The 24,031-nt window shown below is 44.5% G+C and overlaps 1 protein-coding gene across 1 annotated transcript in view; it reads right to left on the bottom strand.

The window, feature by feature from the left end:
* Window positions 1-23,681, bottom strand: part of LOC138266582 (UDP-GalNAc:beta-1,3-N-acetylgalactosaminyltransferase 1-like) — a 172,842-nt gene extending 149,161 nt beyond the window's left edge. Inside the window, exon 1 of the mRNA XM_069215424.1 lies at window positions 23,372-23,681. The gene's annotated coding sequence lies outside the window, so the exon portion shown is untranslated. The remainder of the gene's footprint in view (window positions 1-23,371) is intronic.
* Between the last annotated feature and the right edge of the window lie 350 nt (window positions 23,682-24,031).

The raw sequence follows: 24,031 nt of genomic DNA, 5'->3' as shown, positions 1-24,031 counted from the left end.
CGGAGGCGTACAATATACCATGAATAAAAAAAAAAAAACATTCCTGAACTTTTAGCATCATTTATATAAATCAAATGATAACGCCTTGGGGATGGGAGTACACAAACATCTAGACATCCCTTTAGCCTGGTTAACGCTGGGTCAGCAAGAGTTTCTAAGGCAGCCCATCACACTTGATGAAGTATGGGATGCTATAAGAGCACTCCCCAATGGTAAGGCACCCGGATTGGACAGGTTGCTGGTCGACTTCTATTAAGAATGTGCAGATATATTGGCACCACATATGCTAAATACGTTTTCCAAAGCATATCAAAATTATAAACTGCCAACATCACCTCAGGAAGCATTGATAATAGCATTGCTGATGCAGGATAAACCACTGGAGTGGTGCGATTCTTACAGGCCTTTATCATTCATTATTATAGACATGAAAATATTAGCAACAGTACTTGCCAAGAGATTGCAATTGTTCCTTCCACTGCAGGTCCTACGGGACCAATCCGGGTTGTTCCATCAAGGTCTACAGCTCATAATCTCCGAACAGTCTTTGCATTATTTAATCAACTAGACCAAACTAAGCAAGCGGTGGCTGGTCCACTGGGTGCGACTAAAGCATTCAACACAATAGAATGAGCGATTTTTGCTATATTAGTGCACGTGGGGTTTCCCTGGGAATTTACACGTTGGATTTGATTGCAATATACCCAACCCAGCGCAAGAGTATGGGTCAATGGTCATGTATCATCTGATTTTTTTGGTGCGGAGGGGCACGAGGCAGGAATGCCCTTTGTCCACCTACACTTTGCCACTGCCTTGGACCCGTATCATCAGGCAAAATAAAAAAAAAAAACAACATGACTGCAGCGCTGCGCTTTTCCCTGTGCCCCATTGGTGTTACGCTGTAAGCAGACAACATGATCCTCTATGTACTTGACCCACATAAAAATCTCTCCCTACTGATTAGGGAATATATTAGATTTGAATACTATGAAGGGATATATATCAACTGGGCTATATCAGTAATGGTCCCAGTAACCCGAAACACAAAGCGTTGCAGAGTCGATTATCCACTGAAGTGGACAGAAGACCCAGTGACGTATCTAGGGATATGGATATATAGGGGAGCAGATTTGGTGTTGCGGCAAAATTATGGCACAGCTATATCCAAGTTGGAAGGTCAGGTTTCTCATTGGAAACAACTGCTCCTGTCTCCAGCGGATAGGATAGCAATATTGAAAATCGTCATCCTGCAAATATTGCGGTATCTGTCTATTAATATACCAATAATAGTCACTGCACAATTCTTCTGCACCCTCAGATTGCTGGCGTTGGACCAGATATTGGGGGTGGAGGGGGAACCACATATTAGTTGGAACATACTTACACTGCCCTACCATAAAGGTAGATTAAATTCTCCAAACTTCTATATGTAGTACCTATGTACGCAGGTTCATTTTGCATACTACTGGTATACAGCACATGAACAGATGCTACACATAGCCACTGAACATGATGCAGCGGCTCTGGTCCCTTGCCAAGCTTCCTTACTTCATACCTGGAGGGGGAGGTGGGGAGCATACTACATAAACGAGATACATGTATTGCAATCCACCACACACGCCTGGCTGGGGCAGACAGACACCATTATATGCCCCTGCACTGCTTCTGTGGCACCATCTGGCGATTACACCCACACACGAGGAAAACATGCTCCAAATATTTAAAAAAGATGGACTGAATACCATGGGGGGATGTACCCTGAGGGCACTTTTGTTGTGGTTGAAAACTTGGCCAACTCATACTCGCGCCATTCCTTCTGCACTTCACATATTTCCGACTACAAGCCGCTATGCGCCAGCTATTTCCATAATTCCCTCAGGCACCGCCCACTCTGGCGGTGATGCAGGTTGCACTGGCTTGCACCTCACAGCGCCATTTAGTTACTGAACTGTATATGGCAGCTCAATCTGACAGAGGACTACAGATGTAGGAGCGCGCAGAAGGTGGAGTGAGGCGGTGGGGAGGGACACTGAGGCAGAGGAGTGCACTTTTAGCTGTACACAATTACATACACTCACTGAAATGCAATTGCCGGATATTGAATTTTAAAATTCCTACAGCAGTGGTATTACTCCCTGTGCAAAATGTTCAGATATGGCTTGCACTGCAGGGGGGGTATTTAAGTATTGGAATCAGGTCACTATGGCTATAACAAATGGTGTTGGACCAGATACCATGTGACCCAGTGGTCTGTCTGCTGTATTTAAAAAAAAAAAAAAAAAAACACCATACCACCAGCAAACCTCAGGCTTGTATCAGTCGCCCTCTTGCTGGTAAAGCGCCGGGTGGCCATTCACGGAGGTAGAAGCTACCTGTTCTTAAAAGATGGCTGCTGGACATGACATACTGCCAGACTCAACTGAAATTGTATGCAGAGGAACTACCAAAAAAGTCCCGGCCAAGAGATACATGGGGGCCTCTGACAACCTATCTATTGACAAATGGCGAAAATGGAGAACAGACTGTAGAGGAGTAATCGAAATGACAGTGTATGAGAGTGTAATGTTCATATTTAATGTGGGCCTCACACTCTATTGCCCGGGGAAATAGCAATGACATGGTGTATGATGTTGTTTGTATTTTATTCATTTGAAAAACGTAACTGAAAGAAAAGTATGAGTGTACTAGACGTGTGTTCCTGTAATCATTTAAACTACGTATGTTCCATGTGACACAGGTGATTGTGGCCAGCTAACCTAGTTGCTTGGCAGCCTGTCAAGTGCGGATCCGGGTGCTTTACAATAAGGGAACCTGGTTTGGAACTCATAGGTTTGTACATTGACAGTTTAAGCAGTACATGATGGTAGGCAAAAGAACAACATTGAGAACATCCTGTATCGCCCCCCCCCCCCCACTCACTCCAACCCCCAAACTTGGTTGAGAAAACTCAAATACCTCTGAACAGAAAAATAACTATGTGCAGATCAGGAATTATCCCTGGGGGCGAAGGATGACCGGAGGACATTGCCTGTCTGTACAGCTAGGTGGCTGGACAAAGTGTGTCAGGGGCGGCTGCTGCTAACTGGAGCATCTGATAATGAGTGGGAGCAGCAGCAGAAATAATTAAAGTAGAGAGCACACCACGGACGCCTGGGAGTTTTGAGTTCTGTAGATCTTTTGTATGGCCCATGCCGGCACAACGGCAAGCAAAGCTCGGCCCGGCCCGGCCCGGCACTCTCTCTATGCCACTTGGACAGACATGGTAAAGTCCAGATAAACAGAGATACTGCTTCCCTGGTATAGAATTGAATAGTCTCTTTTTTCTTTCTCTCTCTCTCTCATATATTGTGTAACTGTAGTTTAGGAGGCGAGAAATTATGGGTCATGGGGGTGCGCCAGGGAAAGGACGTAATGCCAATGAGTGCACGTTCCAGTTCCACAATGAACGTGGTGGATAGATCCTCAGTGAATGTGTCTTTTAGAAGACTTTCCAAAAGTCCTTCATTTTAGTTATCGCAGTTGATTCTGTAATTTGTAGACTGTTGCACCTGGAGCGTGCCTCCAGGTCTTCGTTCTTGGCTTTCATGACTTCTAGGACTTTGTCCATTCTGAGATGTCCTTTGGCTTCTGCATGCAGGTCATCAGCGTCCAAGAAGCGATTCTCCAGTTGCTGCAGACAATTTTTCATGTTTATTCACCCTGTTTGACATGTTCCAGTCTACTAGTAAGTAGGTCAAGCTTAGAGTCTATGGTTTGAAGGCTGGACCTGAGTTCCACGAGTACGTCATTGAGGTCAACAGCATGCTGGGCCTACTCTTCCGAGGGTTCGTGTGACTGGTCCTGCCACAGCTCCAGCTCTGAGACGTGTGAAACCTTTGTGGTCGAAGGAGAGATTCTGTTGTTTTGTATCGTGCTTCCCCATTTTGCCGTCTGTGAGCGCTCAGGAGGACAGGGGCGCTGTCACATATGTGCGTGCGCCGTTCAGATCTGTCACTGTTTCTGATCACACAAGAAGATAGGCAGTCTTGGCAGGTGATGTGTGAAGAGGGGGTAGAGCTTCCTTTTTGTTTTGTTTTTTTGGTGTTTTTCATTTCTCGCTCCCCTCCTGAGAGATCCCTGAGCCCCGCCTCACCCCGAGGGGACAAAACTAACTCGGGGCACGAGTAGACCCAGGGGTTGTCACTGCAGACTTAAACAGTAAGAACCCACCCCTCTGGCCTTCTCTATTGCGGAAACGGTCTCTGAGTTATGTAGGTATAGGCTGGTCGGGGATATGTGCTTATGGGTTATTTCCGCCAATGAACCAGAGTAGACGAAGTATCCAATGCAAGACCAGGTGTGAGGAGCATGGACAGCACTGGGCCATGTAATTGGCCTACGCCGTGTCCCTCCAGGGCCCACCACCGGCGGTGCAAGGGGGCAATTCACCCAAATGTCACTGGTACCCAGCCGGCAGTTCTATGGGTCGTCAGATTGGTTGTGGTGACCTGGCCATATCCCGCTGGTTGCTGGCCATCCACACCATGTCCCAGTCAGCCGAGCCCCCGCCGGGTACACAGCACCAGGGGTCTTCCTCAGTCTGGCAGCAGCAGAGGCTGCAGCACGGAATCTCACTGGTGCGTGGTGTAGGGTTTCACCCCAGGGCAGGACATTCCACGGCCCAACTGCACCTACTGCGGCAGCCGAGCTTCGGCCCGAAGGGTCCAGGCTGTTAGGGGATATATCCCGTTTGCCTACCTGTCACTCCCGCCAAAGGGTCCCCGAGCAGGTTCCGCATCGGGACCATGTGCTCCAGTAGTGGCTCCTCTTAGGCAGCGGTCTGGCATCCGGGGCCAGGTGGCGCCAGGCCCCTCAGGAAAGTCACAGCTCTCCATATGGTGCGTTGACCCAGCAGACGTATCCCGGACTCCAGAAGCCACACAGCAAGGGAGGGTCAGGGGGCAGCCAATGAGCTCGGACTTGATGTTACAGGCCGACAAGCCGGCAGGCCACAGCCCACACCCAGGACAGCCAAGAGCACCCACCGCAGGCCCAGCCAGCTACTATCACAAGGGCACCACCTCACACCGTCCGGGTGCGTCAGAGTTACACCAGGCATATCACAAATTGAGCTCCTTAGGGCCAGGCATCCCCGAAGTGGAAGATTCCTGTTGGATTTAATGCCCAGCCGCCAGAGCCTCTCTAGAGAGCGTCCATCTTGCTGCTCGGACAAGCTACGCCCTGACATTTACAAATTCCTAAGAGGAGCAACACAACAAGTGGCAGTGCTAAGAGCCAGTGGCGTAACACAACTGGAGTGCACCCCCCTGCAAAGAACATGGAGGGCACCTCCTCTGGACTCACTCAGGCCAGGTCCTGGGCTGAGGGGGCCCCTGGAGCTCAGGGCCCCCCTCCTGCATTGCAGGGACTGTGGGGGCCATTGTTATGCCCCTGCTAAGAGCCCTTACGCCCAGAGGGTCATTTAACTCACTGACTTTCCAATTTTTTTTAGGTCGAGCTTGCGAGTGCATGCGGCTTGCTTGGCTCTTTTGTTCACAAAAAAAGGGCTTGGTGTCTGTCCTTTGTTTACCATTTGTTGGCATCAGTGCCCTTTTTCTTTGCAGCCTTGTAACTGACCAGCACACTGCAAATGTCACATCTGCTCCTTACAGTGGAGCAAGGACCAAGCACAGATTGATTCAACTTATCCTGTGCCCATCCCCTGCTCCCTCGTGACTGAGGTACGGTTTTGTTCTTTTTATTGATTTATCAGTGCCATGCTACTCCCCTTAACTTTATGACACTTTACTTCATTCTATGGCATCCTACTCCAACAAATCCAGTCTGACACGTTATTCCCCCAATCCACTTTAAGACACTGTACGCGACTAACTTTTAGCCATGCTAAACAGCAGCCACAATGATGTACAACATGGCAAAAAACATGTTTCCGAAGCTCAGAACTATTGTATAGGTGAGACCTATTGGCTTTGCCAGGGCTAGTTTTTGCAGTCTAAGAACAGCATGAATAATAGTAGTAAGATGACTTCGCTCACATTTTATGGATACATGAGTAACTCTTCCAATTTTGACTTTTTTCGTTCCATCCTAGTACGGGCAAGCACCAACATGCGTAGAAATAAAACGTAGACTGAATAATCTACCCATGGATGGGTTTGGGAAACCTAAGAACTCTAGAAATATGCCAACTACTGGTATATCTTATGTGAGCTACACTTTACAGGTAACACATTTTCGAGTGGCATGCTATATTTTTTGTGAATGTGCACCTATATCGTAGGGTAAAAGAAGTACTAAAAAGGGGCAAGATAGCTCACAAAGAGAAATTGAACCCAATTTTCTGCAGTTTCTGCTTACTGTTGCAAGACCACACCCATATGAAACAACATGGAACAGTGTTAGTTTCAATAGCATTTTTATATGCTGCAGGGGAAACACAAAGAACTACCTCCCTTCGACATTTGAATTGTCGCTTTAACCCTTAGCTTCTGGGCCTTCAACCACCCCTCCTCTCCCCAAGTGCTGAGCCCTTTTTTTGGCTATTTGGGGTAGTTCACACTTAGGCCCCATAACATTTTGTCCACATAAGTTATGCACACAAAATGTGCGTCCTTTTTCTCCCCAACATCGTGGGAATTCCAAATATACCCAGAGTTTGTGGGTTCTCCTTGATGAGACCAAGAAATTAGCCAAAATACAGCTATAATTTGGGGGGCTTTTGGGGGGAAAAAGTGCATCAGAAGAAAGCCTCTATTTTGTTTCCCCTGCAAATGGGATCAACAAAGGGTCTGCGGTGCTCAAATCACCATGTTCCCAGCTTTCAGGAACAGGCAGGCTTGCATCAGAAAACCAGATTTTTCAACATAGCTTTGGCAATTTATAGGATCATACCCCATTTTAACTATTTTTTTGTGCTTTCAGCCTCCTTCCAATTAGTGACTGAAATGGGTGTGAAACCAATCGTTGATCCAGGACAGCTAAACCTTTCTGAAAAATAGAGAATTCTGAATACAGCAAGGGCTCATTTGTGTAGATCCTTCAAGGTTTTCCTATAGAAAGTAACAGTCGAAAAATAACATTGAAATTGAGTAGAAAAAAAAAGCCATTTCTGTCTACGTTTTCTTCTGTAACTTTTTCCTGCTATGGCAGATTTTTTAACCCCAATATACCGTCACATCAGCTGGACCCTCCTGGTTTTGGGATATATAGCGCTTGTAGGTTCATCAAGAACCCAAGGTAGCCAGAGCCAGAAAATGAGCTGCACCTTGCAATGTGTTTTTATTGTATACCGGGTATATAGCAATTCTTTTAGCAAAATATAAAGAGGGAAAAATAGGTATTAAGGGAAACCTATGTATTTCTGAAATGGGCAACATATATAGAGATTAGAAGCAGTGGTTATTTGTACATCTCTGAATACGGGGGGGTACCCATAATAGCATGTGAATTACAGGGCATTTCTGAAATGCCTTCTTTTTACACACACTGTCGCACATTTGGAAGGCACAAATGTAGAGAAAAACAATTGGCAATAATACTTGTTCTTGTATTCTGTGTTCCTCCACGTCTCCTGATAAAAGTGGTACCTCCCTTGTGTGGGTAAGCTTAGTTCCCCTGCCAAAAAAACACAACATGGCACACCAAATTTTCCCAAAGAAAACTGATGTGTTTTTTGCAAAGTGTCTAACTGCTGATTTTGGCCTTTAGCTCAGCCGGTACCTTACGAAACATAGGAAACCTATGCATTTTTTTTAAAACTAGGCACCTAGGGGAATTCAGAATGGGGTGACTTGTGGGGCTCTCACTAGGTTCTATAATCTAAAATCCTTTAACAACCTCAATATTTGTCTTTAAAAACACATTTTCCTCTCATTTCAGCAATGCAAAGTTCTGGAATCTGAGGGGAGTCAAAATTCCTTCCACCCAGTATTCCCCCAAGTCTCCAAATAAAAATGGTACCTCACTTGTGTGGTTAGGGCTAGTGCCTGCGAAAGGAAACACCCCAAAACACAACATGGACACATCACATTTTCCCAATGAAAACTGACACGTTTTTTGCAAAGTGTCTAGCTGTTGATTATAGCTCAGCCAGCACCTAGGCAAATGTAGCAAACTTAAGCATTTTTTAAAACTAGACACTTAGGGGAATCCAGAATGGGGTGACTTGTGGGGCTCTCACCAGTTTCTGTCACCCAGAATCCTTTGCAAGCCTCGTAATTTGTCCAAAAAAAAAAAAAAAAAAACATTTTTCTCAAATTTCAGCGATGCAAAGTTCTGGAATCTAAGGGGAGCCAGAATCTTCCTTCCACCCAGCATTTCCCAAATCTATTAGTAATAACGGTACCTCACTTGTGTGAGCAGGCCAAGTGCCTGCAACTGGGAAGGGCTCAAAACATACTGTGGCAATAATGATAACTGAGGTGAGTGTATTAATTAATCCTGGGATCTGGAACGATTTAGAGAAACCTACTAAAGCCAGACATTTCTAAAAAAAAAAAAAAAAAATAAAAAAAAAAAAAAAAATATATAGACATTTAGAGGAGCAGAAGTAGGTCTGGCTTGTGTGGATTCCCCAAAGTTTGTTTACCCAGAATAACCTGCAAAAGTGAAACATTGAATAAAAGCAGTATTTTTCCTTGCATTTCTGTGAAGTAAACTACAGTAATATGCATGGATCAACAAACATCTTACCACCTAGAGTTCCCCAACTTGTACTGATAAAAACGCTACTCCACTGGTGTACCTAGGCTAGTGCCCGTGACAGGAATGGATCACAAAAGGGTCAATGGTAGTCTTAGCATAAGGGCTACCGTTGACCCTGGAGCGATCCACTCCTGATGCAGGTACTAGGCACAGGCACACAAGTGGGGTTGTGTTTATATCAGGACAAGTGGGGAAACACTGGGTGGAAGCAATTTTGAGGATCCCTGCACATTCCTGTAGTTTACATGATGGAAAAGCAAGTAAAAATAGCTTTTTTTTAAATCAACGTTCCACCTTTGCAAGGTATTCTGGGTGAGAAACCTTTGTGGACTCCACACACCCCACACCTACGTGGACTGCCCCCAGGTATCTAGTTTGAAGAAATGTCTGGGTTTTATCGGTTTCCCTATATGGCCACTGAGCCCGGGACTAAAAACACAGGTGACTGTCTTACAAAACCAGGCTGTTTTGTGATAGGTAATTCTGATGTCTCCACAATACATTTTGGGCACTTCACTGTTTCGTGGTCACTTGCACACCCACATTAAGTGAGGCAACATAGAAAATTTGTGGCTGACTGCAGATTCCAGGACTTTCCCCTCAAAGAAATGTAAGGAAAATGTGTTTAAGCAGAGTTTGCGATTTTAAGGGGATGCTGGGCGAAGGAAAACTGGCGACAGCCACGTAAGTCCAGCCACCCGAGGCTCAGGAAGACATTTTGTTTCATGTGCCTTTATCTCACTCACTGTGCTAAATACAACTCCTTCCAGTTTGTGGATGCAAGCTGGAGGTGTCTGAAAAATGCCTCATGAGGTCCTTTCATCGAACCGAGCAACCATATCTACCACTAAAACTAAGGCAGACATGCTGGGGAATTTTTGCGAAGTTTCCTAAAGAAAACGCCATAAACTATGAAGAAGGGTTTGGCACACAGGGTAGTCAGTGAAAACATAGCATATGTCCCATCCACTGTTATGTGCAGTGCTGTGACTGTAATGCACTTGTACAGCAAACTGAGCTTCTAATAATTGTGACGGAGAATGAACGTGGCAAGTAGGTCAAACACTGACCCATACGAATCACTGTCCTTTAGAGCCAGCGTGGCACTGGTGGGTTTGAATCCATAGGTGTAGATGATGTGCATCTGCACTACCATTACTATTTGCCTTCTACCTGTGCAATATCCTTGAAAAAGCACACCTACCATAAGCTTTTCTTACCCGTTCATGTCTCTGTCCTCAAAGTCTTTTTGTTTTTTTTTTTGTCCTCATAAAGAAAATCCCACCACACTACTCGAGGGACATCAACCAACATCAAGCATGGTAACCCAGTTTGACCAGGTGAAAACCCAAGCAGATGCAGCGCTTCACCTCTCCCGGGCCTTCCCAATGCTCTTATCCAACTACAAGCCCGTGAGCGAGGAGGAAAAGGAGTGGGGGGGTGGGGGAAGGAGGCAGGAATAATCATTGGACTACATATCAAAAGTAATTCCATTTTGCCAAGCATTTTCCCAAATGGCCCAACATTCATCATTACCCACTGGACTACTACGTTCTAAGCAAGAAAAGTAATCTACTGAAGACAGCCAGTCCAAAACATTCGGGGGTATAGGGCCGACCCATTCTAGACATATTTGTCTCCTGGCCAATAGCATCAACAACAATATAGACTTATGCGGCCTAGATAACTTCTGATACCATGTAGACCCAGGGGAGACACCAAAGAATACTAAAGGGGGAGTCACCTCCACTTCGGCGCTTATAAATCGCTTAAGAAAACCATTAATCCCTGACCAAAAAATACGTCGATTTGGACAACTCCAAAACATGTGTTTATCGTTTGCATTAGGCTCCCCACATCGCGGACACTTTTTTTCTGACTTCCCCACAGTGGATAACCTCTGAGGAGACTAATAAACCCTATGCATCGTTAACAGTTGATTTTTTTTTCCAAAGCGGCTGATCTGGTTACCGACCACAGCATAGAGCTTGACATTTCCCAGATATGCACTAAATCCAGATATGGCAAGACTTCTCCCCATTTCTTCTCAAGAGGCAAAACCGCAGAATCTGACGCATCAAGCAATGCCTGATACCAAACAGAGACTTCTTTATGTACCAAGATCAAGCATAATTTCTCTTCCCAAGGATTATACACTCCCTCTTTCTCCTGGAGGGATGCCGCCCAACTTGCTAATTGTAAATATTTAAACCTTGAAAGCTTATGATCAGTTAATTCCTCAAATCTTGACCAGGGCACCAGCTTAGCATCCTTCAAAATTTGTCCCCACTTCGTCACTCCCTTTAACACCAAAGCCAATCTATCTAAAAGAAACTCAGGAGTGCCAGGGGAATCCCAGATCAGAGCCCCAGCACTGTAATAATAAATATGGAGAGCTTGGCGTACCAACTACCATACTCTGGCAGCGTCCCTAATAAGCTTCAATGGGATCTTTTTGAAGAATTTCGGATGACCAAACTTGTATTAAAAAAAACTACCAGCCGCTAAAAACTCTTTAGTCACTGCGCCCCAAAAGAACATATATTCAGACCTCTCCCGTAGCAAGATCCTAAAATTTTTCAAGTGAAAGGCTAAATAGTATTTGTAGATATCTGGCGCTGCAATCCCCCTCTTTCCCTTGGGCCTGCTGGACAAAATATGAGTGTAAAGCTTATAATCCAAATTCAGCAGAGATATTGGCCCATATGAACTACAGAGGGCCGGGTCTTTCCCTGGTTTCAAAAGGAGGCAAATGACTGCCTCACTCCAAGACTTGGGCATATCCACCTCTTCCTGTAAAAGAAGATTAAACAATTCTGTCAAAATAGTTACCAACTCCTTGCAAAGGCTGCCATATAGTTCGTTAGGCAGACCATCTGGACCCGGAGCCTTACCCTTCTTTAAATTCAGAATTGCTGCTCTCACCTCCCCAGAATCTATTACCCTCGCGAGTTGGTTCTGATTCAATGCTGTTAACTGAGGAAGATGAAGCACTTCCAAATACTCCTTTACAGACGTTTCAGAAGAATGCTGATCTTCTGTATACAAGCTCTGAAAAAAAAAAACACAAAGGCCTCCTCTATCTCGGGATTAGTTGTGAATACAGCTCCCGTAATCTCTGATTTGACAAGTGAAATTACATTCTTAGAACGGTCTGATCTGGATTTCCAAGCCAAGAGTTTTCCACAGCCTTCCCCATATTCATAGTGGGCAAACCTACTACATTCCCATGCCCTTCTCACTTCCCCTCTAAAAATAGACCCAACTCCGATCTTGCAGATTCTAACTGAGCGTTAAAGAACCACTTCTGTTTTTCCTCCACCCTTAAAGTAGCTTCCTGCAAGGAAGCCACCTTAAGCTCAAGTTGTTTCAATTGATCTCTCTCCGCTCTGTATCTGTAAGTGGCCAACCCCACAAGCCTACCTCTGATAAAGGCTTTATATGCATCCCACAATGTCTGCAATGTGGTGGATCCATAATTAAATTAAAAAAATTCATTAGTCTCTTTCCTCAACCCATCCACCATTAACTCATCCAAAAACAAAGTACGGTTAACTGTCCACCTGGGAATAGACACTTGGCTATTAAGGGAGACTTGCATTATTACTGCTGAGTGATCTGAAGGATGTGCCGGGCGTGACAGACCGACATTACCATGTCCCTTAACTGATGTTGAATTAAAAAAAAGAAAATCCATCCTTGAATGATGACCATACTTATTATTATTAAATGTGTACCTGGGGCCCACCCCACCCTTCTGATGCCAATATCAATTAAACCAAGATCCAGCATTCCTTGTTTTATCCTTGACCGAGTTCCGGGTAAATTAAAAGTTGGTCTTGGTGTAGACTTATCTAAAGAGGGGTTCAATAAAACATTAAAATCTCCACCAATTATAAAACGGGAGTTTAACAACCAATAAATGGGCAAAAAGATCTTGAAAGGGTGAAGGATCATCAACGTTAGGACCATAATACCCGGCGATCGTAAACCAGGTACCGTGCAAGGCGGCTTCCACAATCAGTCACCTACCCCTAGGATCCTTCTTAATATTAACAACCTTCACTCCTACTGACTTCTTTATCAAAATTGCCACCCCCTTAATCGCGCATGATTGATTAGTACATGCACAGTAACCCACCCAATTCAGATGTTTAAGCTATACATTCCATTCGGTCTCTAACAAATGAGTTTCTTGTAAAATAATTACTTCCTCCTCTACCCTTTTTAAAAAATCTAAAATTCTACTCCTCCTCCCCGGAACCCGGAAGCCGTTTACATTCCATGATAAAAACTTCAAAAGTAGCTCCTATCTGCTTAGCCACTGTCAATTAGAAAAGAGTTATCACAGAAAGACCATAAACTCAAGAGAAAGTTAAGGCCCCTCATACGAATACATGCCATACTACTGAGGACATTTTCAAGCATTGCATAACTTCCCATCTCCCCTGCTGTTCCCCCACCCAACACCCACCTCCCATACCATGTGAAAAAAAAAAAATACCTGACCTGTATCCCAAACACACCCAGTACCTCCTCCACCCATGGGAACCCTGCCTCGTCGATCAAAGGTGACTATTACCACCCATGTGAGGTCAAGCCGGCTGGCTCTTCCAAAGAAAGAAAAAAAAAGCATTGACATTAAATTTTCATTTTCTCAATTAGTGCCTGGACTTCCGCGGGTTCTCTAATATTGTACATGGTATTGTTCCACATAATCTTCAGATGAGGTTCCTGGCTTTTTTGAACTGTGGCGCCATGGGACCTGAGATCTTGCATGTACTTCCCCAATTCCCACTGCCTATCTAAAGTTGTTTTAGAAAGATCCGAACGAATCCAAAATGGCCAATCGCCCATTGAAAAACTGCCTGCCTTGAGAGCATCAGACAGAATTCTTTCCTTTACAGAGTAAGTGCCAAAATTAACCAGAATCTTCCTGGGGGTCTTCCTATCAGGCTTCTTCCTAAAGGGGTCCCTTATGAACCCTTTGTATGTCCTCTTTCAACTTTGTCTGGAACATTGCGGGAAAACATTTCTTAAACAGGATTAATAAAAAGGCCTTAATATCATCTCCTTCCAGCCCTTCAGGTACATTCAATAACCTAATGTTATTCCTCCGTAAGTTATTCTCCAAAGACTATAGCTTCTCCTGGGCCATCTTGCCATCGCGTGTCAACTGAGAAATATCCTGGGAATTAGACAGTACTCGGGCTTCCTGCTCTGAAACCGCCATCTCCAAATTACTTATCCTCTCAGTCAACGCATTAAGTTTAGTCTCTAAATGCTGCACAGGACTCTCTGATTTTCCCTTTGTTGTACTCAGATACCTCAAATTTGCCTCTGATCTCCTCAGATAAGGAAATCAAGAGGTTCTGTACCACAGAATCATGAGTAGGTAGACCAGACTCTAAGGCTTTTGTGCCCAAGGAGCCCTGCGCCCCACCGCACACCACAGGTTGAGTTTGCACTGACTCATTCTCGTCTGCCTGTTTCCCATACCCAAGGGGGGAGGCTGAGGGAGCGAGGGAGTTCTCCATGGGCTGCATCTCTGCACAATGTGAGGTACTCCTCAAAAAGGGTGCGAGGGGAGAAACCAACTTGTCCCCCTCGGAAAGTAAGCCTCAGACGCACAAAGCCTTACTGATTTTACTAGGCTTATTACTGTGCCTCTTTCTAGGCTCCAAATCGGACGGAAGGGGTGCAGACAAACTCCCTTTATTAGATTTTTCAATCCCCTTAACTTGTACTCTCTTATTTCCTGACCCTCCCCTTGCTAGAAACTTGCGAACAGTTAATTATGCTTTTTTGAAGGGCCTCCTCTCCCTTCCCAACACTAAAGAAAACTTACTGACTTTGCACCAATCGGGGACCCCTGGAAGACGCCCGTACTCTTAATTTAACTGGCGTCATAAAAACAGAGCCTCCCACTAAAAAAGTTGAAAAATACTTGCTGTGATCCTTGGTTTCCTCCTCAGACCCTCTCCTAACGATACTGAAAGCTGCTTCCAACCGTGGCCCCCAGAAACAGCTGAGGCAAAGTAAACATCTCCCTCGGTGCAGAGTGAAAGCAGCCTCTGGCCAAAGTCCTGAACGTGGAGCACCAAACCTTGGCGTCCCTGCGCTGATATTCAACCCCTGTCTCGCCCTGACTCACACATGGGAGTTGGGCGGGGGTGCAAGGCTCATCAGCCTCACGGCATCCAGGCGCGGCGTTTCGGCGTCCGCAAAATCAAACGCCGGCCGGGGAGAGCTCGCGACCGCGGTGTTACGCAGCCTCCATGTCATGTTCCCCGTCCTCATCAGTCTTGACTAATTTTGTAAAGTAGCCAAGTGAACCTATACTAGCGCCTTCCGCCATTAGCTTCTTCAACCTCAAGAAAACGTCCTTCTTGCGCCAGCAGCGCACTTACTGTGCTAAAGCCAACTCCTTCCAGTTTGTGAATACCAGTTGGGGGTGTCCGTGTATACCTTGCGAGGCCTATTCCTCGAACTGAGCGGGCATATCTACCATTGAAACGTCGACAGGCATAATGGTAAATACTACTTAAGGTCTCTAAAGTAAAAAGTCAAATATCCTGTGGGACTCATTCACCAACACTTGTACTTTTGCATTGAAAGTTAAACTACAAATTGATTTTGCAGACTTTCAAACAAGTAGAAATGTTGGTGAATATATCCCACAGGACATTTGTTTGACACATTACACTTGGTCTGGTTCTCATTGGCAATCATGGTAGTCCTTGTGTAGCATGAAGGTTCCCTAACAAGAACTTCAAAATTCAGTCACGCCTTTAACATTTTGCCACACAGGGTGACAAGGTGGCATATGTTGTGTCTACTAGTATGTGCAATCTGGGGACTATAATGCATGTTAATCGAACAGGACTCCTACCAGGTTCTGATGGCGGATAAAGGTGCCGAGCAAGCCATAAGGAAGTCCATGATTTCCTGAAGTAGATGAACTACAATTCTGTGACTAATTGCCTAAAGAAGCAGAGGCCCACGGACGTTTGGTATCCATGCATAGCCAAAGAAAGGTTTACTCAACGGCAGCTCCAACTCAGTGGATTCCACAGAACTCTGCTTTAGTATGATACAACGTAAAGCAAGTAGGGAAACAGACGCCTGACTAAGATGGGCACTGGGAACAGTAAATACGACTCTCCTGTCTCTTTCGCTGCTTCGAGCACACTTCACATCGACAACATGGTCGATCCTTTTTGGGTGTTTTAGGAATGAGATCACTAACGTGTCGCTTCTGGAGCCTTGCCATATCCTCCAAAACATATGAAGTGGAGGTTGCTGCTTCTGTAGCAGTAGTGAGGCTTTCAATCACAGACAAATGAAAGTAAAGACAAGTCTTCCTGTGGTTGTCTGACGATAAACCACATACACATTGTATGTTGCCATCTGGATCAGGCGGGTAAACAGTTTCTTCAAGTGCAAGCTTTACAACAAGTATTGTATACTGCTGAACAACCTGGTTGTTCTTGGCCATTCCACACGAGGGCACTGGGGTGATCCATTCCTGACGCAGGCACTAAGCACAAGCACTCAAGTGGGGTAGCATTGTTATCAGGGCATGTGGTGGTAAGAATTTTGTGGATCACAGGGTATTCCTGTAGTTTGTGTGACAGAAATGCAAGAAAAAAAAATAGAGTTTTTATTTATCATTTCATCTTTGCAGGGTATTCTGGGTAAGAAACCTTTGGGGAATCCACACAAGCCATACCTACGTGGACTCCCACAGGTGTCTAGTTTCCAGAATTATCTTGGTTTGTTAGGTTTCCTTATAAGACCGCCAAGCACAGGATCAAAACTCAGGTGTCTGCTTGACAAAACCAGGTTGTTTTGTGATAGATAATTTTGATGGCTCCACAATACTATTGGGGCGGTGACATTTGGGGATGAATTAAATTGGGGAGCTTCTAAGAGAGCACTCGGTCTGTGCTTACTGCTGCACGCATCTGTTCTCTGGGTTGAGTTAACCTACTGTTGTCCCGCTGCACACTGTGCTTGCGAAGGGACAGCACTGCTGTCCTCATCACCTCCCTCAGGGTCACTGGAGGAGGAGTTGTCGCATGGGACTCCTCCGAATGAAAAATCACTCCCAGAGTCTGTTCCATTGCCCTGTTCCTCAGATGCCGTCTCCGTATCTGTCTCATTCTCTGATCCTATGTCACAGCTGTCCTCCATAACCAAAGTCAGGAGTTGAGCAGCAGTCACCCAATAAGACGCCATCTCTGCTACTGGCTAAGCTGTCCTTCTAAAACACTAGTCTATGTAGATGGTCACAAAATTGCTGTTGTGTGTGTGATGTGTGCAACAGCAAATGTCAGTCACCTTACCTTCACTTCTTCCCTCAATCAGCAGGTTCTCTGAAGACAATGAAAAAAAAAAAAAAGGAGGAGACACACTTTTACTTCACCCTGTCACATACCCATCGTCAGTCTTTAGCGCCTGTGGCGCCCAGTCCGCCAATCGTTTTTTGTGCTCTCATGACCTCCTTCCCAGAATCCCTCACTACCACCGAGCAAACTGCCTTTCATCTCTCCCTATATACCCTCTTGCACATATATTTCATTTGTATTAAAGCGCAGGTAATGGCTGGCTTCACTAATCCACTCAGCTATTCACATAAAATATAGATTTGATCTTTGCAGCAGGCATATAAACCTTCTGCACTACTTCACGGCATAAAAACAGCCACTAGGCACAAGTCTGACCTTTCTCTAGCAGAAAGATAATCACACAGGTTATCTTGACCTTTTTATTACCGCCTAAAAGCTACGGTTGAAACGTTTCAGTTGGAGTATGTACATTGCTTTGAAAACGCACACTGCAAGAGTACTGGTGGTGAATATAAAGAAATCACTTTTATATGTATGCGTGGTTTCCCGGGGGGGCCAATCGCAGCCCCCAGGGAAACCACACATGTATTGACAAAAGTGATCTTGTGTTATATCTACACACACAATATATATATATAAAACTGTGGGGTTTCTGCAGGGGAGGGGGGGGAATCATGGCCCCCTAGGAAACCACACATCTATTTTTTTTTTTTAAATGCCCCCACGAACGACCCCCTGTCAGTTTCATTGAGTTTTAAATCGGGGCTCGAAAAATCATAAAAATGGTACTAGACCTGCAGGTCGGGTAACTTAAATAATCTACCTGACCTAACTGTAATGTACTTGACCCATAAACGGGTCTCAAATTGTGTGACAGTCACCTTTTTCTTAATTCTCACATATGATTGCACCTTTAAAAATGTGAGCTCAGCATTTCTGCAGTACAAAAAGCCCTCTTTTGTTTGATGAAGTAAACTTAGGTTTGCTGCATGCATCACAAAAATCTAGCCCACATACCCAATGAGGTCTAGCCCACATAACCTAGGGCTTCTTTTGGTTTACTAACATTGCCATCAGGGCAAAAGTGTTTCTCAGTTTGTTTAAACACTCAATTTAAATAAATATATTACTAAACCATGATGTGGTAACATATGGTCACCTACATCCAGTAACTTTCCAAGAAATGTCCAAAAACCTCTCCACTAACTTGCAGCATTACTGATAACACTATAGTGTATTAACAATCTGTGAACATTGGGTTTCAGAAAACATATCCTTTGCACAGCAACATGTAAAGTATTCTGATTTGTTTCACCCTATTAGAATATGTTTTCATCACACAGAAATATAAAAAAGGGCTTTCACAACTAATTTAATATATTTTGAAAGGTTTGCACAGTTGACTTAGTCATTTAAATGTTGTGTTATGAAAAGCCAGACCCCCTTTATCCTTTTAATTTACATTCTAAGCAGCAGGTCACACAGTTCACTTTACAAAGTCACCTGGAACTCAGCAGTCAGAAGGAAAATTAATTGTAAGAAAAAACAAGCATTTTCAATGCAACAGATCTCGCATTTTTTCGAGTTAGAACTATTAGCGTTGTAAAGCAAAAAAAAAAAAGATTGCGGTGCATGGAAAATAAACAGATAAAGTAGTCTGGACTCCAGGCTGAAAAAAATCGACCCTCGTATGTTTTTGGTACTTTACCGGTGCTGTGTAGGTGGGCTAAACACCGGAAAAGGCTTGACATATGCATGCCTTTCCCAAATGAAAGCAAGCGGATTTTTAAAGGCAAGCCCACGTACCAATGTAAGTGACTGACGTGGCATGGGCATGGTTTCAAGCCCAAAGTGAGATTTAAAAAAATGGACGTAGCACTTTGTGCTCACCCATAATGACTTTTGACCTCTGTCTGTGAACATAGAGCAAATGTGACATAAGAACATGATTTAAAGGTATCTTTTATTGTCCCTCCACTCATCAACTGAACAGAACACCTATTCAGTGTCAACTGGCCTGAAGGGACCAGTAAGTATTAAAAATAGCTCGAACCTGATCAAATAACAGTCACCAATCCAAGTGGATTTTTCGAGCCCTGTAAATGTATTTTTCTTTAAAACCTAGTTTAACCCTTGTGTGTGTGGGGGGGGGGGGGGCAGTTTTCCCACCCAAAGCAGAAAGCACCTGTTGCTTCCTGCTCCAGTGGGGAAAAACACTGACCTCAGCACACCAACGTAACGGAGGGGCGGGGGGAGACAAGTGTTGGTGTGCCATGTGCGGTAGTATAGAGTGTGGCAAATACTGTGCCCCATGTGTTGCAGTTATCTACTGTGGGAACCATCCCAAATGGCAAGCACATAGTGAGGATTCTTTGTTTGTCCTGAGGATCTGTATGGTGAAAGACTGCTTCCAGCGCATAAATTTTTTGAGCGAACCAAAAAAGAATTTCCTCCCGCTTGGCGGGTGCTTTGCCCGTGATCAAAAGTACAGTTGCAGGGTTAATGCCTGGCATGACTGCGGGTGGTTGTGCTGGAGCAGCTCGTGCTGGGTTAGTATGTAATGTTTGCATTATGAACTGTACTAACATTCTGTTTATTCCAGTGAGTTCCGTATATAAGCAGCAAACCTCAGCTACCACCAAGGTTGCTGCTGCAGGATGCGGTGTATATGTGATCAATAAAGGCCAGGTCGGGCCTTCATTGCTCAGAGGACCTAACCTAACATGTAATACTGTATGTGGTAGGGCACCATCAAGCCAATTATTATGGTCTTGATCAGATCGTGGTATTTCTAAATATGCATATGCTCTGTATTGTGCAGGTATGTTTGCAGGTGCACAGTGATTAAATGTGTTTGTGTTTCCCTCAACTGCTGGAAAAGTGACCCAAGAATAAAATGTTTCTGTTCTGTAGGCTGGATGAGCCTCAACAACAAATGTGACTGGAAACCCCCCTCCCCTCCTCCTCCCCCGGGGCCATTAGGCCATTTGCCAATAAGTGTGCAGTAAGGGGCGATCACATGTTTACTGCAATTGGTACCCGTTGTGGGTTCGCAATGTTAATGGTAAAGGTGTTTGTTCTGAGATAATGTCACCAAGTGGGAATGAATCCTTTTAAGGTTCAAGCTTGAACAACCTACAGCGTTAGATAGGTACTACCTACTTAGCCGAGGAGGTAATCCTCAATACCGCAGACGTCTCCGTATAGAGTATGGAGGTTTCTTTAGTCTTTAGTGAGACGGAGTTCTTAGGAGGATCTGAAAATGAGTCCCTAACCAACTGTTGGCGGCACCATGTCACATAGGTCCTCATTATCCTAATGGGTTTGGGCGGCAGAATCGCACAGATTGTGGGAAATTAAGTACAATTCCACACCATTTGACGCCTCTCCGCCAAATCCTGGTTTTTCGGCTAACTAGCAGCACCTCATCTCAACCCAAGAGCAGGGACGATTGTGGCAACCAGGCACATGACAAGAAAGACTCCTCAGGGGAATTGTGGTGGATAAGATCTATTCCCTTTCTCTCATTTACATTAATCTCACATAGGCAAAGACAACGGAGGCAGAATATAGTTCAATAAGGGTTTATTGAACTAACTGCATCTTACGGCATGTATTGCAAAAGCTAAGATGATAAAACACTTGTAAAAGGGTGAAACACAAAAACATTCCGACCATACTGTCACTAGGAGATAGATAGATAGATATATATATATATATATATATAGCTATGTTAGAGCACAGCGAGATAAGCCCTAATCCGCCCTTCAGGTCCCCCCCTGGGAAAACATCATCCCCCATACCCGAGCAAGGAAGCATGGAGTCTAAAGAGACAGCGTCCCCATATAGGCCAGCGACTTGGTAGTCTAAGCAAGCAGCTGTAGCGAAGGCAATCGGCATGCAGTCGTGGTCCTCTGGCTGGAATCAGAGAATTGATTTTATAATAAAACAGTTGACATTCTAAGAAAGGGTCCCTACGTAGGAATATGTGTGTTTCTTTGAATGTTGGAGACACAGCGTACCATTTTTGCCAGCAACCCTATCTGACTGCAGCCTAGAGGAAAGTACAAAGTGAAATGAATGAACCGAATTCTTTTCTAGGCGAAAAAGAACTATATAGAGAAAAATATAACACCACTGCACATGTGACTAATGCAAAAAAGTTAAAGCAATGCTGAATAAAATGTAACTAGGCTAAAGTGCACAGCGGCTGGCTTAGTTTGCTAAAATTATGCATCTATAATAGCAATACAACAAAGCTATTTTCAAATATCTTGAATACTTTCACATCTTTCTTGCTAAAAAATCCTTTGCACCACAGACCTTATCCTGCAATGGTTAACTGGGAAACCATCTTAGAATTTTAATCCACATTGACCCCACTTAAGGGCCTCCTACAGCACATCTCATTAGGGCCCAAAGAAATATGACTACATTACAATACCCTGATGGAATTCCACGGCCTCCCCTTGTGAGTCGGTATCACCCGCAAAGGCATCACAGCCGGCATCACTGCCTACTTGGATGACAAGCTCACTAACTCTGGAGGATCTCAGCACTCTGGCGCCTCGGATACCTTCAGACTTGACATAAAATGCAAAATGCAAAACAAAAAGGTCTTACACCCAGGATCACCAATGATATCTCCATATCCATCAAAACAACCTCAACACTGCTCCAATTCTGGAAACAGCTTAATAGTCACCTCTTATGATGCGGTCATAGATCACAAACTTCCTACCTCTCCTACTGCGTGTTGACTGGGCCTTAGTTCCTGTACTTGGCTGCCTTTTGGCTAGATTTGCACTGTACAAGTGGAGCATCCACACAGAACTGCACTAACCTGAAAACAATTTGTTAACGTGCATGAAGACAACAATTTTGGAGAAATCTGGGCTTCACTTTTCCACATACTGAGACTAACACAATGTGTTTACACTTAATAGAATTTTAAAAGACATGCATTTATTTTATTTATGTTATCGTGTTACTGATATCGGACCCAAGAAAGTTGCTTCTTGAAAAATTGCTTCAAAGTTGCTAGAGGATTTATGGTCAATTGATGACACTTCTGTGATGTCACGACATATGGAAATTAGAGGGGCCTCGCACTAACTGCTGTCACCTTTGTGCATCTAAGTAATATTACTTCCCTCGTTCTACACGTCCACTTCACATTCTTATACTTGTATTGGTTTAGTTGCAAAATATCCACTGGTCCTTCTAAGACGCGTTTCGGGGTCACCTGCAGGGTTCTTGACATGCAGCAAGGCCAGTTTCAGTCCACTGTACCTGATGGTGGGAACATGGAAAGTTTTGCTAGGCAACTGTATAAGCCATTCGTAAACAATATGCAATAAGTGAAACTTTTTTTTTTTTAATGACCATTGTAAAAAACCAGCACAATATAAAAATTAACATTTCAAACCAAATTCTTTATAGGCTTGTGGAAGTGGAAAAGATGAAATGAGATGACATCCTGCGTGAAACAAATAGCCTGTGGAAGAGGACGAGGACAAGGACAAATGCGAGGGCGCGATTCAGGGAAGAGGGTCACTTTTTTTTAAAGTCAAAAATTAAAGGTGGGCTAGCCAACAAATTAGAAGGGGAAGCCGAGCCAGTGCAGATACAAGAGTCCGACTGAGATCGTGGTGCCTCCTCATAACCCGACCCCGAAAATAAAACGTGTTATGTAAATCATACAAAACTACAGTGTCCTCATAGTTGAAAGAAATATTAATTTAACATATGGAAGCTTTTGACAGTATTAAGCCACATTATAGCTCAGCACTTATAAGTACTTGTTAAAACTGATGGTTTTGTACAACTTGTAGTCAGAACTCAAACATTCAAAATTGCTGTCATACGTGATAATGAAGCGCTTTATTGGAGCCCCAGTTACACTGCACACATGCTGTTTGTAGGGAGGGAGACCTGCAGAAGCTACACGAAAGCTCGGCTCGCTGTGGGCTCGGGATTCCAAAGGACCTCGAGGGGAGTGAGAGGCAGGCTTTAAACATAGCTTGAGCTTTCAGCGGCTCGTCTACCTCTACTAAACATTGCTTTGTTTTAAACTGTCTCCCACCTGAAATTGATGTTGTTTTCAAAACTTTACTGTCCTAAAAAGTTTGCATGTATGCAAACGTAACAGAAATACTAGATCATAGTTTGTAAACATTTGTACATATGTTTGCCTGGTAAGAATATCCTGGGCCTCCAGTGGAAATTCCTGAAACAGTCTTTTTTTATACAGTGTAAAGGCAATGATGAACAATAAATAACAGTGCCTACCAAATAACGCTCCAGCTACAGCCTACCTGAGGTGGCCTAAGCTCTCGAGACCTCGCAGCCTTAGCTATGGGTGGGCCCTCTTGCTGTCTCTGCGCTGACAGGGCGATGCCAATTATAATGAATCTGATTTTCTCAACTCTCTCTTCCTCGACTGCGCTGCTTTTTCTAGACTTCTGAAAGCGAGTGGGTGACTATGAGAGCTCCTTGCTTGCTCACTCTCGTCTATTAAACACAAAACACTACCCCAGCTGGAAGCGGTGACGGACAGGTACTGCACAATCCCCCAACGCCGCTCAACAACTGCGCCGAAGGCGAGAGCTAAAATGGCGGTGAGTACCAGGTAGCACTTTTTGGGCGGTACATCCCGTGGTGGGAGGGGCACTGAGGTAACCATATGTCACAGAGCCTGTCCTTCAAACGCAACACATGTTTTTATTGGTCCATTTGGCCCTCGTTAAGAAACAGTGAAAGTCATCGCGGGTCAGCGAGCTGATACCTGAAAGGCTTGCGTTGGAAGACTGAATCCTAGTCTTTAATTATAAAGCCTCACAACTTGATTGGGGAGTTTGTAATGTACTCATGGGCACGTGTTGTGGGTACACGCGGGTAGACGTCGTCCACCCACTATTTTCACAGGGTGTACACTGCGCGTCCACCCTGCCAAGAAGTTGGGCCCCACAGAAATA

Source organism: Pleurodeles waltl, chromosome 11 (genome assembly GCF_031143425.1).
Source record: "Pleurodeles waltl isolate 20211129_DDA chromosome 11, aPleWal1.hap1.20221129, whole genome shotgun sequence".
NCBI classification, from domain to species: domain Eukaryota; kingdom Metazoa; phylum Chordata; class Amphibia; order Caudata; family Salamandridae; genus Pleurodeles; species Pleurodeles waltl.
Note: the sequence above shows the minus strand (reverse complement) of the source record. Positions and strands in the feature narration are given on the sequence as shown.